This window comes from Octopus sinensis, linkage group LG6, assembly GCF_006345805.1.
Source record: "Octopus sinensis linkage group LG6, ASM634580v1, whole genome shotgun sequence".
NCBI lineage: Eukaryota > Metazoa > Mollusca > Cephalopoda > Octopoda > Octopodidae > Octopus > Octopus sinensis.
In genome coordinates, this window is record NC_043002.1 from 71558352 (window position 1) to 71575765 (window position 17414).

The 17414-nt window shown below is 34.9% G+C and overlaps 1 pseudogene; it reads left to right on the forward strand.

Annotated features, from left to right (window-relative positions):
* Nucleotides 1–14664: 14664 nt before the first annotated feature.
* Nucleotides 14665–14730, forward strand: LOC115213596 (annotated as a pseudogene).
* Nucleotides 14731–17414: the final 2684 nt, after the last annotated feature.

Genomic DNA, 17414 nt, shown 5'->3' on the forward strand with positions numbered 1-17414 from the left:
CAAGATGAGGACAAATATCCATCAAATGTAAATAATATAAATAATGTACATAATTCCTCGTCCCACGTGTCTGTCGTAACGATGGTCTCTCGAGTGTTTTGACAAGATTTTGACTCTAATCCGATTCAGTATACCATTATGTTGATCTTCGGCATGCTGTTAGAGAATAGATAACTGTTTTCTCTCATTATGTTCCCATCGGTGCTTGTTTAATCTCTCAACGAAACCTCTACAACTCTCCCCAATGTACGCAGTTTCCCAGTTTTTACCATCATCTTCCATGCATTTTATGCGGCAAGTTACATTCCTTGTCTTTCAATAAATAGCAAGCTTAAAAGTACATATATCGAAGTTCCTATCAGTGAATGTGTTCTTTTTGAAGGGTTATGTCTTACATAACTGTGATCTGATGGATCACCCTGGTTTATCCATGAGTCTAATGTTGAGCTTAGCGTTTTTCAGAGCCTTTTTATCCTGCGGGCTAAGTCCCGATATGGCGCAGCCGCAACAAAATTCAACTCTTGAAATTCATCTGTCTCGCGCCACGTGTTTATTCTGCTTGCTAGATCACAAACTCTTTGAAGTTTGTTCCAATTTTGCCCCGGTATCTAGGGCGGGTCCCACTTACTTATGATTTTATCTAACTTCTTTCTAGTCTTTCTGTACACTCTGGCACTATCCCCCTGGTTTTATCCATAGACCTGCATGCGGCGGTGCATAAACTGCTGCGTATGTCCCTTTATTTACACGATGAATACGTTATTCATTATCAACGGATCATAACTCAATGCTCTGTAAGTATTTAACTTCATATTGTATGTAAAAACCGAGTTCTAATGAATAGCATATTTAGAACGTATGAGCTTCATATAATACAACTGGAGGATTATACATACAATTGTCATACGTATGTATCTTATGAGTGCATGGCTCCATGCATGTTGGGATTTAGATATTTCGATATTTTAACAATACGAAATGAACAATATACATTGATGCTGACAGAATACATTTAACACTGAGTATTTGTATTTGGAAACATCCTGTATTTCAATGAACGTGGGTTGTTCAGAATCGAATCCAAAAGAAGTCTTAATCAATTTCATTAGCTGACATAAATCGTTTACACTGCAAACGTTGGTAAAATGACTCATCTGCCATAGTAACTCTTCTTCCTTTTCTTTATCCTTTCCGGCAAATAATAGATTCCAAGCAGAAGTAACGTGTTGTCCTTGAGTTCGACATCACTGAACGCTACAGGGGGTTTACGGAGATGACATCATTCACAAGTGCAATGTGTACAGTTTAAAGAAGTTTAAAGAGCAAACTGGCATTGAAAACAAACCACGCAATGGGAGACAGCCAGCTGCGGCCATTGCCAAATTCGTGCGAACAAACAAATTGTAATCCCTACAGCTGGAATGCTGTTACGATGCATCACAGAAGATGGTGAAAGACTGACTATCGGAAAATGTGATATAGGAGGCTGTGTAGTAAGTATCTTGCTTACGAACCACATGGTTCCGGGTTCAGTCCTACTGCGTGGTACCTTGGGCAAGTGACTTCTACTATAGCCTCGAGCCGACCAAAGCCTTGTGAGTGGATTTGGTAGACTGAAAAAAAGCCCATCGTATATATGTATATATATATATATATATATATATATGTGTGTGTGTGTGTGTGTGTGTGTGTGTGTGTGTGTGTGTGTGTGTGTGTCTGTGTGTGTGTGTGTGTGTGTGTGTGCTTGTGTGTCTGTTTTTGTTCCCTTAACATTGCTTGACAACCGATGCTGGTGTGTTTACGTCCCCGTAACGCAAAAGACCGATAGAATAAATTCTAGGCTAACAAAGAATAAGTCCTGGGGTCGATTTGGGTGACTAAAGGCGGTGCTCCAGCGTGGCCACAGTCAAATGAGTGAAACGAGTAAAAGAGTAAAGAGTAATATTATGACACATATGGGGTGAAAGTTGGTAAGAAGAATTGAATATAGAATGCACAACTGAATTTCTCAAAGAGGATTCGAAAGCCGTGTTCAGCGATATCGTAAACGCATTGTGACATAGGTAACATTGAATAAAACATTTAATGTTGTTTTACTTCTATCTACCGATAGAATTATTAAACCAAATAGTAATTCACAATGGCAGTGAGAGTTTTTATTTACTGTTTCGTATATGGGAAACAACAAATCTTGTCTCGGCACGTGGCTAGCAGCTGATACACGCCACTGACAAGCCTCAATTTGTCCGCAATGCATCTGGTATCTTCACTACCCGTTACTGAGATCTTTCACTTCCCACAACATTCTATACTGGAGAATTAAGGCAGTATGTTGTCTTTGAGAAACCTATATACATCACGTATGATAAATTCGTGGCTATATTATTTTTTCGTGAAGTATATTTACCACTTAAATGTGGCTAACCCTCAAAGGTGGATGCTACTGTAGCTTGTAGCCCCAGGAGGACACCTCCTCCAGCTGGCTATTGACGCACTTAAGGGTTAGCCACATTTAAGTGGCATATATACTTCACGATTACGTGCAACTACTGTTTATACCTCGCTCAGAGATTTATTATATATTTTTATTCTGCTTTAAATGCATATACAGTATATATATATATATATATATATATATATATGTGTGTGTGTGTGTGTGTGTGTGTGTGTGTGTGTGTGTATGTCATTATGCAGATGTTTATATCCGTTCGTATATGTTTTCTTATATATACTATTGTGCATATGCCAAACACGAATTCATGAAGAAATGCTATAGTGTGTGAAGAGGAAGAGGAAGAAGAGACAAAAATAAACGGAAGCATATCCACCTAAAACGATGTAATGCATTTAAGGTTATATCAATGTTAATATAATTTAAAATGGGAAAACTATATTTAATTTACATCGACCGATTTTTAAGCATAATGTTGCACATATGCAAAACACGGAAGCAAAATGCAAGAGTGAAGAAGAGAAATATAAATGTTAGCTTATCAGACTAAATTATTGTAATACCATTAAAGATATACCATTAAGATAACTTAAATAAGAAAAATATATTTAATTTACATCAACCGATTTCTGCATTTGTTATCACTCATGAATTTATTATTTACAGAATGAATGATCATTTTTAATCTTTTTAAAGAATTAACAAATGTATTTCTTGAAAAACGAAGAGAAGTCGTCCGTTAATATATCGGAGATAAATTCTGTTGCAAACCGTTAATATAAATTATTTTCATATTTCAAGTTATCTTCATATTCAATCGTAAATTTATATTTCAAGTTATCTTCGCATTCAGTTTTAAGTTCATCATTATAATTCTATATATGCTTTTTGTTTGTTTTTTAATTAACGTTTTTAAAATTTATTTTGATCAACCACCTGTTTGACAACAATATTGTAAAAATAGTATTGTAAAATAAAAGATGACATCTTTTCGCTATACTTTCTGCAATTATGCACAAATTTCATTTTAAACCCTCTGAATGGTCTCCAGATCGCGATCGTCTGTAATGTAAGAGAAATTCTACAGCATTAAACTTCAATAAAACGTTGACTCAAGAAACCCAGTGCATACACTGTCGCTCCATTACTAATGGAATTAAATTTCAGTGAGTATTTTGGATGGTAGATAGTATTAGATTCCTCTTTTATATTCCATGGATAACTTCTGCCACGTGTATTTCTTGAAGCATCTGTTTGTAGTTTGTGGTCACATACAATTATGTCATACGGGAGGAATATAATTTGGTTGTTGGGTTTAATATCTCGGTCCACTGATATCTTTTGTTTATTTCAAGGTGTTCATCTTCATTGCTTGTCATTTTTTTATGTTCTTCCATTGTGCAAAATTTTGGCTTTGTATACTATATATTTGTTTTCAACTGGTATATTCTGTTTCTTCATTACTTGAAATTAACCGTCCACATTCTCCGTGTCAAGCTTTCAGTAAGTTTTATTAATTTCATGGTCTGTTGCTTTCATTTTCTGTGCGCATGTATGGCCTTCTCGGTGGATTGTTTATAATTTGGTTTTGTAGTATTTATCAAATTTTCTCTGAAAAACTTCAGTTTTGGCTTTTTATTTCATGGTTCTACAGCAGCTAATTATCGTACTCAGGCATTCATACGTTTTTATCTGAAATCTTGGATACCAATATTGACAGATTGTTTTCTGTTGTAGAGGTTGATACATTACTGAAATCCGCATTCCATACGGTGTTAATACAGATTTACAGTCACAGCTACGATCCTGTCGGAAGTAATTAAATAAGTCTACATATTCATGGATACTGAAATATGTAGACATCGCACAGTATACAATATCGTGAGGTTGTTGATTGTAGACATTGTGTCTACCGGGGGTTTGTATTTTTTGTCAAGTCACAACAGCTCTTTACGCAATATGCATGCAGTCTCAAGAAATGCCGACTTTTGCAATACATCTAGATTGTAGGGAATTTCTAAGGTTTTCAGATGTCTTTTTCAGATTGAGTGGTATTGGACCCAATGTTCCGGTGAAAATAGGGATGGCCTTTATGTTTGACTCTCGTAGCTGCCATATCTTAGTGATCTCAATTCTCAAGTCTCCATATTCATCAACCTTTTCTCTGTCTTTCATGATAATAAGTTGATCACCTGGCACTGCCACGTCAATCGTTAGGCACTCTTGTTTGTTTGTCCTAAAGGTTACTTTAGCCGGCCTTCGTTGCTCTAACACCTTGTCTGCCTGGAAGTCAAAGACCCAGAGGATGTTTGTCTTTCCCACCCTTTCCGTCCATTACCTTTTACGGTGTATGTTGATACAAAGAAACTTAAACATCATATACATACTAACGACATAGTAGCCAGTGGTGGTTTGGGGTTACCTTGTCGTGTCCACGCTTGTACTCATTCTGCGCTAGACTTTCAGAAGCACTGGCAATGTGAGTCACGCGCTCGACCTTCTTCCAACACATTCTGCAGAAGTCCGATGCACTTGTGTGGTATATATTCTTTTTCATTGATTTGGTATTCAACACCTGGTCCTGGGCAGCGATGATTAGGCTTTCAGTATTTTTGTTAGGTCACCTTTGTTGAGCCACCTCTGTGATGCTTCCTGATCTTTTAATTTGCTGGCTTCACGGTGGAACTGACCATATAATTCAATACAGGGTAGGCTTTCTCTTCTCACACTGGTTGTTATTATTCGGAATTTATGAGCACTCTCAAGACCATTTTTTGTTAACTCCTTTTGCAGTAGCAGCATACTGTAGCAGGTTTGCTTGCTGTTTACCAAATATTCTACCATGTTTCTTCTTTCGCTGTTGATGTACTCCCGTACGCTAATCAAGCCACGTCCACCCTTACCTCTCTTCATGTAGAGACAATTCTCATTGTCTTTTGGAAAGTGCGATCGAGATGATCAATCTCCGCTTATGTCCATTTCGAGATGGGTGCACTATGGCGGACTACAGCAACAGCCCATATATTGATGCTCCTTGAGTTGAGCTTTGATTTCAAGAGAAGTTTGATGGCGTATTTTTTGTCTGGGAAGGATCACAGGATAGTTTAATGGACGTCTTGCATTTCTATTGCTCTCTGAGAAATCATTCAACCAGAACTCAGTAATTGTATCCTTTCCTGGAGACTTCCATTTGCTTGACTTCCTGAGTGCAGATCTTACATCCTCTACCTTGATATACTCCTACTTTTGCTCTTCCAGTCAGTCTAAGTCTGTAGATATTCTATCAGTCCAAGGGGTGTTTTCATTGTGTTTTTTCTTTAGCCCAAATGTTATTCCAAAATTTCTGCACTTCTTTTCATAGGAAAGACTTTACTGTAACTGCTATTTTCCTTATCTGTAAAAAGTTATTGGGTTATTTTTTAACACGTTCCTATCCTTGAAGAATCTAACACGCTTTTCATACCTTGCTATGCAAGCAGCTTTAGGACATACCTTTTGCTTGATAGTTTCTGTCGTGGTATCGATGTCAAGTATGATTTTCATATATTTTTTCTTTAATTTTCGGATTTTTGTTGGTTTGATAGTGTTTTCAAACTTAACGTTTTGAAGCATTCTATATCAGACCTAAGTAGCTGAATTTGGTGTTGAACACACTCTTGCCAAGTAGGCTTTTCGTGGGAATGTTGTCGTTTTCTAATCTTTTCACCACATAGAATCGTTGAAATTTTCGCGGATGCATTGTACATGTAGTTGACGTCAGTAATATCAATATCGTTAGCTGAAATTATTATTATTACTTCTACCGCTAATGCTATTAATACTACAGCTACTACTATTGCTACTACTACTACTATTATATATATATATAAGATGCTGCCACGAACATATATGTAACATCAATGTAGTCTGCTTGAAAGAAAAATTGAAGTCATGTTAACTATATAAAACTGCGGTCTCTAGATCCCACAGGTCATAATTTCTCATACAATCTCTATTATTCACCAACCAGATTTATTGGCAAAATCAGATAACGGCACCTGTGGTCGCCAACTATATTTTGTCTAGTAACATGGAATCACAAATTGATGCTAACTGGTCACGTGTACTGTATACAGATGTGTTCATAAGCAAATGTAAAAGCATTACTGTTGTATTATGGGACATTCCATTGAGATTTATTATAACGTCTGATCACGCTTCTATATTTTTGCTTCAAATATATTAAGATTTCGTAATGTTAGTCATACACTTCTCTAGTGTATTGGTAACATCATTGAAATAAAACTAGATACGAATTATAAATAAAAGACGAGACTGTGTGGTAAAAGGTTAGCTTCCCGGCAACATGCTTCCAGGGTTCAGTTCCACTGCGTGGCAGCTTAGACGACTGTCTACTACAATAGCCTCGGTCCGACAAAAGCCTTGTAAGCGGATTTGCTAGATGGAAAGTGAAAGAAGCCCATGCATGGAAGACGGGTGTTAATCGATGATGATGATGATGATGATGATGATGATGATGATGATGATGATGATGATGATGATGATGATGATGATGACGATGATGATGATGATGACGATGATGATGATGAGGAGGAGGAGGAGGAGGAGGAGAGGATGAAAGACGAGGATGATTATGATGATGATGATGATGATGATGATATAATTACATTTCAGCGTGTAACCACATACGTGCTGTTCCTGGACTTTTTCCTTCCTTCTCTAGACTTTTATTTCTGCTTCTGACGAAGAGCGATGCTCGAAGCGTAAAAACCCACTCTTTTTTTTCCACCTTTACAGAGCGTCTAGGTAATACACTCCAATAAATACATCTTTGTTATTTTGTTTTTGTTATTTTAACGTTCGATTTAATATTTAGTTTTTAATGTTCGGTCTGTGTGTGTATGTCTATGTGCGTGTGTGAATGTGCGTGTGTGTGTATTCGTTTGCGGGTGTATCCATGTTCTTGGACACACACAAAATGATCAGTTCCTTAAGGAACACATGCATTTCCCAAAATACAGATTCCTTTGGGTGAATACATAGAGAAATGAGCAGGTAATATCAACTCAACTTCACAGTTTTCACCATCTTCAGTTGCAAAGAAACAATTTCTGTGTAAGAACGCTTAAAGAAAATGCATTTATTGAAAAATACAGAACACGTTTGAATATAAACACATAACCAACTTTGGTCTCAGTTATATTTTAATTCATGATCCCATGCCCAACAATGTAAATATTTCATCTCACTACTTTAGCGTTTGAGTTTTTCTTATTATTTATCATCCCACCCGAAAACAATGAGCAATTACCTACTCTGTCCCGAATAATAACTATCACCAATTACATCCTCTTTGATTTTTCTACTTGTTGATTCATTTACAAACTTTCTTCCAATTACATGGACTAAAATTTATATATATATATATATATATATATATATATATATATATATATATATATACTTAACCAGGCGGCCACGCTGTGGGACTAAGACCAGAACCGTGTGTAGTTGGGAAGAAAACTTTATACCACACAGTCATATACGTATACGTGTGTGTATGTTTGTGTATGTGTGTGTGGGTGGGGTTGCGTGTGTGTGTGTGGGTGGGGTTGTGTGTGTGTGCATGAGTGTAGGTAGGAAGGTAGACCCCGAGGAACTTCTCTTTAATAATGTATGCAATTTTTGCGTAATCATTTGATACTGAAGAAATCCGACTAAAAGCATGACGTCGGTTTCTATTTAGGAATATTAATGACTTCAGTGTTGAAACGAGAAAATCAAAAGAAGCAGACTTAAATAAATATATAAAGCTTAGTAATTCCTTACATTATTGTATTTAAATAATAAGGAAATAGAACACATTCGTGGCGAGACATTTTTTCTCGAGCAGAAATCCAAAAAGTCAAAACAATGAAAATCGGCATATCGCCACAAGCGGTGCGCTCTTATATATAAGGGCATTGTATATATGTATATGTATATGTATATGTATATATATATATATATATATATATATATAATATATATATATACATATATATGTATATATATATATACACATATATATATATATATATATATACATACATATATGCATACATACATATATAGATATATATATATATAATATATATATATATATATATTATATATATATATATATATATATATATATATATATATATATATATATATATTTAATAATATCAAAGGGTAATCGGAAATAGAAATTTCCATTACCAGTGGCCTAGCGTGTAAAAGTTTAGTCAATATACTATATATTATTCATATAAATACAGTGTACATTTAAATACATAAGAGGTGTCCATCATAGGACTACCTGCACGCTAGAGAGGACCGTTAAATTTAACTGTCCTCTCTAGCATGCAGGTAGTCCCATGATGAATACCGCTTATGTGTTTAAATATATACTGTATTTATAAATATATATTTATAGATGTATGTATGCATGTATGTGTATATGTATATGTAATGCATGTATATATATATATGTGTGTGTGTGTGTGAATATATAAATATATATAAAGAGAGAGATGCAAGCATATATATATACATCCATCCATATACATATACATACATACACACATACACAGACACCACATATATACTCATATCTATCCACACATATATATATATATATGTATGTATGTATATAGATAGATAGATAGATAGATAGATAGATAGATAGATAGATAGATAGATAGATAGATAGATAGATAGATAGGTAGGTAAAACTTACTTGGAAATTGATGCGTGGCGTTCAATCATATAATTATATATATAATATACTTATATATATTATATATGTAATATATATAATATATATAATATAAATAATATATATACATATACGCACATACTTACATACATATGTATATTCATATGCATATATGGGTACTGGGCGTCATAGAACCTAAACTACATGAAATACGAAATCAATAGGACATACGAAATACGAAAATATGGAATACGAACGTTTTTTGCGAACCACGTAATAAACAAATAGAAAACAAAACAAGCAACATAAAGAACGACTCTTCATCAGTTGTCGGCAGTTAATCTACTCCGTATTTCGAGCAATTCACGACAAGATGCGTTTTCGACAAAATATAATTTTGGATTTTGTGAAGGGTCAAATTTGGTAACAAAAACATGATAGTGAAACAAACAGAAAGGACGGCTAAGCCTTAACCAGGTGAGGTGGCGAACAGTGGAGGAACAAGCTTTGACAGGAGACAGACAAGAATGCGTCTGATCTCTGCCGCTGATCGGAAGGAAAGAAAGAAACTCAGGTTAGGAAAAGAAATATGGCCGATGATATATATATATATATTTAGTAAATGAAAGACGGTAGATGGAATATACGAGATTGTTTCGACTCATCAAGCATCGATTTCTCATGAGTGTAACATTTAACAACTACTTCAGGAGCATCCGGCGGTGCAGATGTATCACATCGGGTGCTAAATTGATGCAACTCGTTAAAATTACAATTCCACGATGTATCTTCTCATTTCGAAGAAAGAAAAGCAGCAAAACGAAAGAAATATCTTCATTTATAGAGAAGATCAAAAATAAAATCACAGATGCAAAAAAGAAACTAACACGCAATACAGCGAAAAAAAAGTATTAAAAATTATCGCTAACAGATATGGATATACAAACGCCCCCGCGCAAGATGCATGGCGTGCGCACACTCGCTCGTACATGTATCTGCGAAAATCATAAGCATGCGTACACGTGTGGCTTCGTGCACTCACTATCACAAAGCGAGCTAAATAGCTCTTTGGTCTTTATAAGAATGAGGAGGTTAAAGCGAAGCTTAATTCATCCATACCTTAAAGTAAATTATGAAAACAGTTACTCAAATTCATTCCCACTGCGTTGTGCGAAAGTACATTTATATGCGTGTAGGCATCTTGAGAGTCTTTCACAAATTCTATTAATGATCTCCTCATTGGTCCAAAAATAGACAGGGATTTCGCAGGTACTGCCATTCCTGACTCACTGGGAAATATCAGCGACAGGGCGATATTTTCATAATAGCCGTGATATTCTCGTTCCCGTGTTGAAAAAAAAATGATACCAGTAATAAATATATTTTACGCAGTCAGTTAAGTTCCTATAGAACAGTTTAAAAAACGGCCACACGAAATACAGCATATGTATGTAAGCCTTCTAAAATTACCAAATAAAATCGGCAAAAACATATGTTATACTTTTGTAAATATATCTATGTCATTATGACAGCGTCTATAGTAATCTGTAATGATTTATTGGTAATATTGTTTTGGTAGGATTGAAACAGATTACTTGTTACTACGGAAAGCAATGAAACACAAGCAACAGACTAATATTGGCATATTTTGGATTATTACATAGTACTAAATAAATTTAGGTTGTTAGCACAAAGACTTTGTCACTTGATTGAAATTGTAAGATCAGGGCAAATGCTAAATTATAATCATATGTATGACGTCTATAATTAGATTTATTTGAACACTACAAAGAAACCTTATCCATCATCAAAGACAAGGAATTATGTGTACACAAGCACAGTGAGACACGCGCGTAACTAACATATTAGCGTTATAGACATTTTCACATAGATGCATATATATTCACTCTCTCTCTCTCTCTCCCTATATATATATATATATATATATATATATATATATATATATACAAATAAATATATACCTACACATATATATACTAATAAATATAAAAATATTTGCGTATGTATATATATATATATATAATATATATATATATATATTTACATATATATATATACATATATATATATATATATATATATATATATAAATTGTAAATGAAATCACACGCACTCTCGTAAGTGAATTTACATAACTATTGACATACACATGGTTATCATTACGAATTCAATTTGCAAGTGATAACGTAGCGCCGCAAGTGCTAGCATAATTTTAAATTACATTATATCGCTGTACAACTCGAGACAACTACGTAGAGATCAGGTTATCATCAAGTGGCTTTGATGGTATTTACTTCATTTATAAAATCACTTGAAGTATCTAATGTAGTGTACGTAGATTTCGTTGTTGTTTCCCGAAGCATTTTACAAGGGTCCACTAATATCTAACACTTTTGTAATTTGCAGATCTTAGCTAAACTTGCCTAAAAACAGAGAAAAGTTCGTAACTCACGTTTTATTCCTAGCTGTGCATATACACATACACATATATAAGCGAGTCTTTATAATATTTGTCTGGTTGCTTTGTACGCCTACAAGTATTCGTTGTATCTATCTATCTGTCTATCTGTTTGTCTATATCTATCTATCTATCTTCTCTCTCTATATATATATATGTGTGTGTGTGTGTGTGAGAGAGAGAGAGAGAATGAGTGAGTGTATATATATATATATATATATATATGTATGTATGTATATATATATATATGTATATATATATATACATATATATATGCATATATATGTATATATATATATATATACGTATATATATGTATATATATGTATATATATATATATGTGTGGCTGTATGTATATATATATATATATATATATATATATATATATATATATATATATATATATATATATATATATACATTTATATATATACGTAGGCAAGGGCAGACATACATTCAACGCAATTCACGACTTCTGAATTGATATATTATTTTCAACGTCTCATTCCTAAGGAGATATCTTTGTACATCGCAGTACTCATTACCAAGGTACGTGTCGTATCCACATTCAGTCTCTCCTCCTTTTACTACTACTAATACAACTAATACTACAACTACTATTTATATAACCACCAGCATCACTATTACCGCTGCTGTTATTATTGCTCTTACGAATACTGCTGTTGGCGTCAAGTACAGCAAAAATTACTCGTTTGAAATATTTCTCTAATCTATTGTAAGTAGATATCCCTTTCACTCATATTCTCTCTCTGTCATACTTCTTCTCGAGCTTTCTTCTAATGAATGAATCCTCGGCTCTTGTCTTGCTCCTTCCCTGCGTAGAATTCCTTGCAGATAGGGGCTCTTCATGAAATACTTGGCTCATTTTCTAAATGATTTCACAATTTACGTGAGAGCATTATTATTCTTTTCTTTTTTGTCTTTCCCATTGTTCCTGTTAGTTTATCACTCATGTCCTTCCTTTATCTGCTTCCCATTGTTGCAAGAAAATGGAGTGATTCCAACTGGTATGGAGGAGGAAGTTCCTCGCCACCATTTTCTGGCATTGTGAACGAAACGATTCCTTTCAACATCCTCAAAACTCCAATAGTGATCGAACTGGTACTATTCAGGAGGCAACAATTTCTGTTACTTTATTCTTACTTTACTTTTGCCTCTGTTTATTTATTCTTTACTATTGCCTCTGTTGAGTGCTACTTTCTTTCAAAGCATTTCCGTTTCTCTTAGTTAGAAATACTTTAAACAGTTACACCACTCAAATGTATAATAGTTGTATCACGAAACTCAATGCTTTCATTTCCACAATCAAGAGAAATCTCAGCTCTAGGATATCTCAGTGATCTTCAGGATCTCTATCTCTATGAAAAGTCCACACGAACAAGTTTCATTCCAGATTACTTCGGGGCTGACCACTGAATCCTATTGAGCGGCAACGGATACGATATTCTAAGTATCGACATTCATTATCAATATCTTATGGTACAATTATTGTCATACGTCGCTCCATGAATTACGGCACCAACTTATTGGCAGCCTGTTGGCTGGCTTCGATAAAATATGCACACCATACATCGACCAGAGCTTCTTTTACTTCCTATTTTGAGCATATATTGGACACGACTATTTCCCTACAGACACAGTTATATTTCTTCCCTCCTTGACTTCGACAGCAAAGTAAGAAAACAGAACTTTAGTCTAACTATCTCACGGCCTCCATTTTGGGATAGAATTGATTCATGACTAATATTTCTCCCTCGCTCGTCAGACCAGCAGAAATGATATTGTGTATCGTCTCTGTGTTACATTTATTGTTATCAATACTTGTGCATGTTTTAGTTTGAAAGTCATTGTTTACAAATGCATTCGCTGCAAGAATTCTTGTTTTTCTGGGCATTTATGAAAGTCTTAATATTTTTCTTTCTAGCTACGTCTGTTTGTAATATTATCATCATCACTCCCATTTGTTTAACTTTGTAAATACATTTTTTTATCATCATTTTCAACATTTTTCTCCGAATTCTTAGAAACTTGTTTACGAAATATGATCTGAAAATGTCTAAGGACAAACAATATTTTCAATGTACAGATTTTTGCATTGAAATGTTCCAAAGACTTCTGTTGAAAATATAATCCAAAAGGAGAAAATATTTCATCCAGAAAAAGTTGGTAATAATCCAATTTCTTCGAGACCAACACGAGAGATTTCTGTGCAAGACAAAACACGACGACAATGATGACGACGACGACGACGACGACGACGATGACGATGATGATGATGATGATGATGATGATGATGACGACGACGATGGTGATGATGACGACGACGACAATAATGGAAAGAATAATAATAACAAGGAATTAAAATAATAAAATAACCTGCATTACTCACTCCACGCAGAATAGAACGAAGACTATTATGACAAGAAACAAGAAAGTAAAACCCACAACAGAACGCACTAATATAGTGTAACAAGAAATATAAGAGCACAAATCTACATCCACATCCATCTCAGGAATAGACAAGTATAATAGGAACTTGCAGGAATCTACCGATATAAGAATAATGATAATAATAATCCTTTCTACCTATATGCATGAGGCCTGAAATTTTGAGGAAGGGGCTAGTTGATTATTTCGATCTCAGTGTGTAAAGGGTACTTATTTCATCGATCCCGAAACGATGAAAGGCAAAGTAGACCTCGCCATAATTTGACCTCTAAACATAAAACGAACGAAATCGCGCTAAGCATTTTGCCCGGCGTGCTAACGATTCTGACAGCTCGCCACCTATTACCCTAATCATAACACCAACTTGAAAGTATAAATAGTTATCTCTTGAAATCTCTGGGAGAGACTTGAAGTCAACTTGTACAAATATAAAGCAAAAGGCAAACATATAGCCATGATGGGCTACTCGACTTGAAGAAATTTTAACTGAGCCCCACCTGCAAGTTCATGCGCCGTTTATCTTGAGAAGATTAGCATGGCCCTTGCGTAAGGATGACACGCAAATTCATGAAGCGTACCATATTTTTTAGGCGCAAGAGTGGCTGTGTGGTAAGTAGCTTGCTTACCAGGCAAATGGTTCCGGTTTCAGTCCTACTGCGTAGCACCTTGGGCAAGTGTCTTCTACTAAAGCCTCGGGCCAACCAAAGCCTTGTGAGTGGATTTGGTAGACGGAAACTGAAAGAAGCATGTTGTATACACACACACACACACACACACATATATATATATATATATATATATATATGTGTGTGTGTGTGTGTGTGTGTGTGTGTGTGTGTTTGTACGTCAGTTTTCGATACCCACCATCGCTTGATAACAGATGTTGATGTGTTTACGTCCCCGTAACCAAGCGGTTCGGCAAAATACACCGATAGAATAAGTAGGTAGTCTTACAAAGAATAAGTCCTGGGGTCGATTTGTTTGCCTAAAGGTGAGCTCTAACATGGCTGCAGTCCCATGACTGAAACAAATAAAAGCATAAAAGAATGATAATGCTGAATACCACAGATTTGCTTATCAGTTGCTTGACTTTAACCAGTTGAGCATGTCCCTTAGTGATTGATATGTGTATCTCTCATAGCGAACGGGTGTATTGGGGTCGCATTATAGCCATGTTTTGAGAGGAACTCTATGGGCTTTGAATAATTCATCTCTGGAATCATAGGTCTTTTGGTCATCATCTTTAAACAAACTTTATTCAGGGACTATTTGAGCAGGATGGGCTACTCGACGTGAAGAAAATTTTAATTGAACCCCATCTGCAACCTCATGCGATGTTTATCTATGAGATCACAATGTCGCGTACATATGGTTATGAAGCATGTGCCTGATATACCCTTATCAATGCCCTGATGCAGTACCAGGCTTCTCATCTTAACTGATTGGAAATCTTTTGTCTTTGTATAAAAACTGTCCTACAACATATATTCGGCCCAATACCACAGATTTGCTTCTCTGTTAATTGATTTTAACCATTTGAGCATGTATCTTAATTGCTGATGATATTTGCATCCCTGACTGCGAGGAGAAATAGCGGGGGAGCATCGAAGCCATGTGTTTCGAGGATTTCTTTTGGGGTCTGAATAAATCTCCTCTGGAAATATAGGTGTTTTTTTCATCATCCTTAAACAAACCTTATTCGGGGAACTTATGAGCCGTTGACTAATGAAGTTAACATAATAGACAGAGAACACCACTGGAAAATACGAAAACTAAAAGAAGCAGCACATATGCTAAGACACAACGACCTCCTAAGCAGGCTGAGTGCAGATATGAACAGCCTATGCGAACCGGTATTAAGGAAGGATAGAAAATATTAGATTTATAAGGCCTAAAATTCACTCCCGGGCTACTAACGCCAAAATTCCGAGTTCGATTCCAAGCAGTGACCTGAACAACAACAACAACAACAGCAATAATAATAATAATAATAATAATAATAATAATAATAATATAATAATAATAATAATAATATCGAAAAATACCTTAGGAATGAGAACCCAGGTTCGAAATTTCCCCAAAACACCTGAAGGCTGGAGGGTATATCAGCCGAAACGTTGTGTTAACAACAAACAAGATGAGGACAAATATCCGTCGAATGTAAATAATGTAAATAGTGTACATAAATATATAGTACTATACTGCTATGCTTAGCTCTGAAAAGCATGGAGAAGGACACTCACTGCATTTCTCTCTTCACAGAGATAGAGCAGGTTTGAGCGAAGAATTTGCGAACTCGTGCGAAGAGAAAGATAGTGATGTGCACATAAAACCATCCAAGAACATTTCAAGCTATCTTTAGGCGCTTTCTGGGTATATCCGTTATGTCTTTCGAAGAAAACATTATTAGAGCACGATAGAAGAGGTTTCACTTGGTACATCCAATCAAATACCACCACAAGTGTCTTTTACATTTTCTCCTTCTATCGAACTACAGCAGTGGATCAAATCGCCAATATCTCGCCCTAGAAGATATGAACATTTATTCCTATATTAGAAAAGTAAATTACTTTTACGCACGCAAAATATCCTTCAGAGACTTTGCCGTTCATTCATCTGCTAACGATAAAATAAATACCAGCCAAATATGGTGCTTGATTCAATCGACTTTTCCTTCCTAGAAATTGTTAACATTTTACCAAAGTTATAAATCGATATTCCTTTGTTATTTCCACTTTGAAAGACTCGCAATGCATTATAGATGATTATAGATGCTAATCAGGAAAATATAAATAAAACATGCACTCAAGTAGAATTCAAATATCAAGATTTTATTCCCAAGGTTTGATGAATGCATATATTTATAAATTATATAAGAGAAGAATTGAAATTACAAAATTTACGAAACAGATGTGAGATTTATGCAACATTGATACAGAAAATCTAATGTTTCTACCAGAATTCTTGCTGCATATTTCATTCCATATATCTACACTTATGAACAGTTAAATAACCTTTCAAATATGAGAATTTCTAAGCAAATGCAAATTACATACAATATACACTCAGCAAATATAAATGTGAAAAATATATGTGCAGATAGTTATGGGATTTAATACTCTTTAGAATCACGTAAAAAGTTTGTAAATATATGCACTGGGGCTCACTAAATGATAAGAACAGAAAGATAAAATATTTGTCAGTTACATATGTATCATCTGTATGAATCCCAAATCTGATGCAGTTATTATATATTGTGTCTTAAGACACA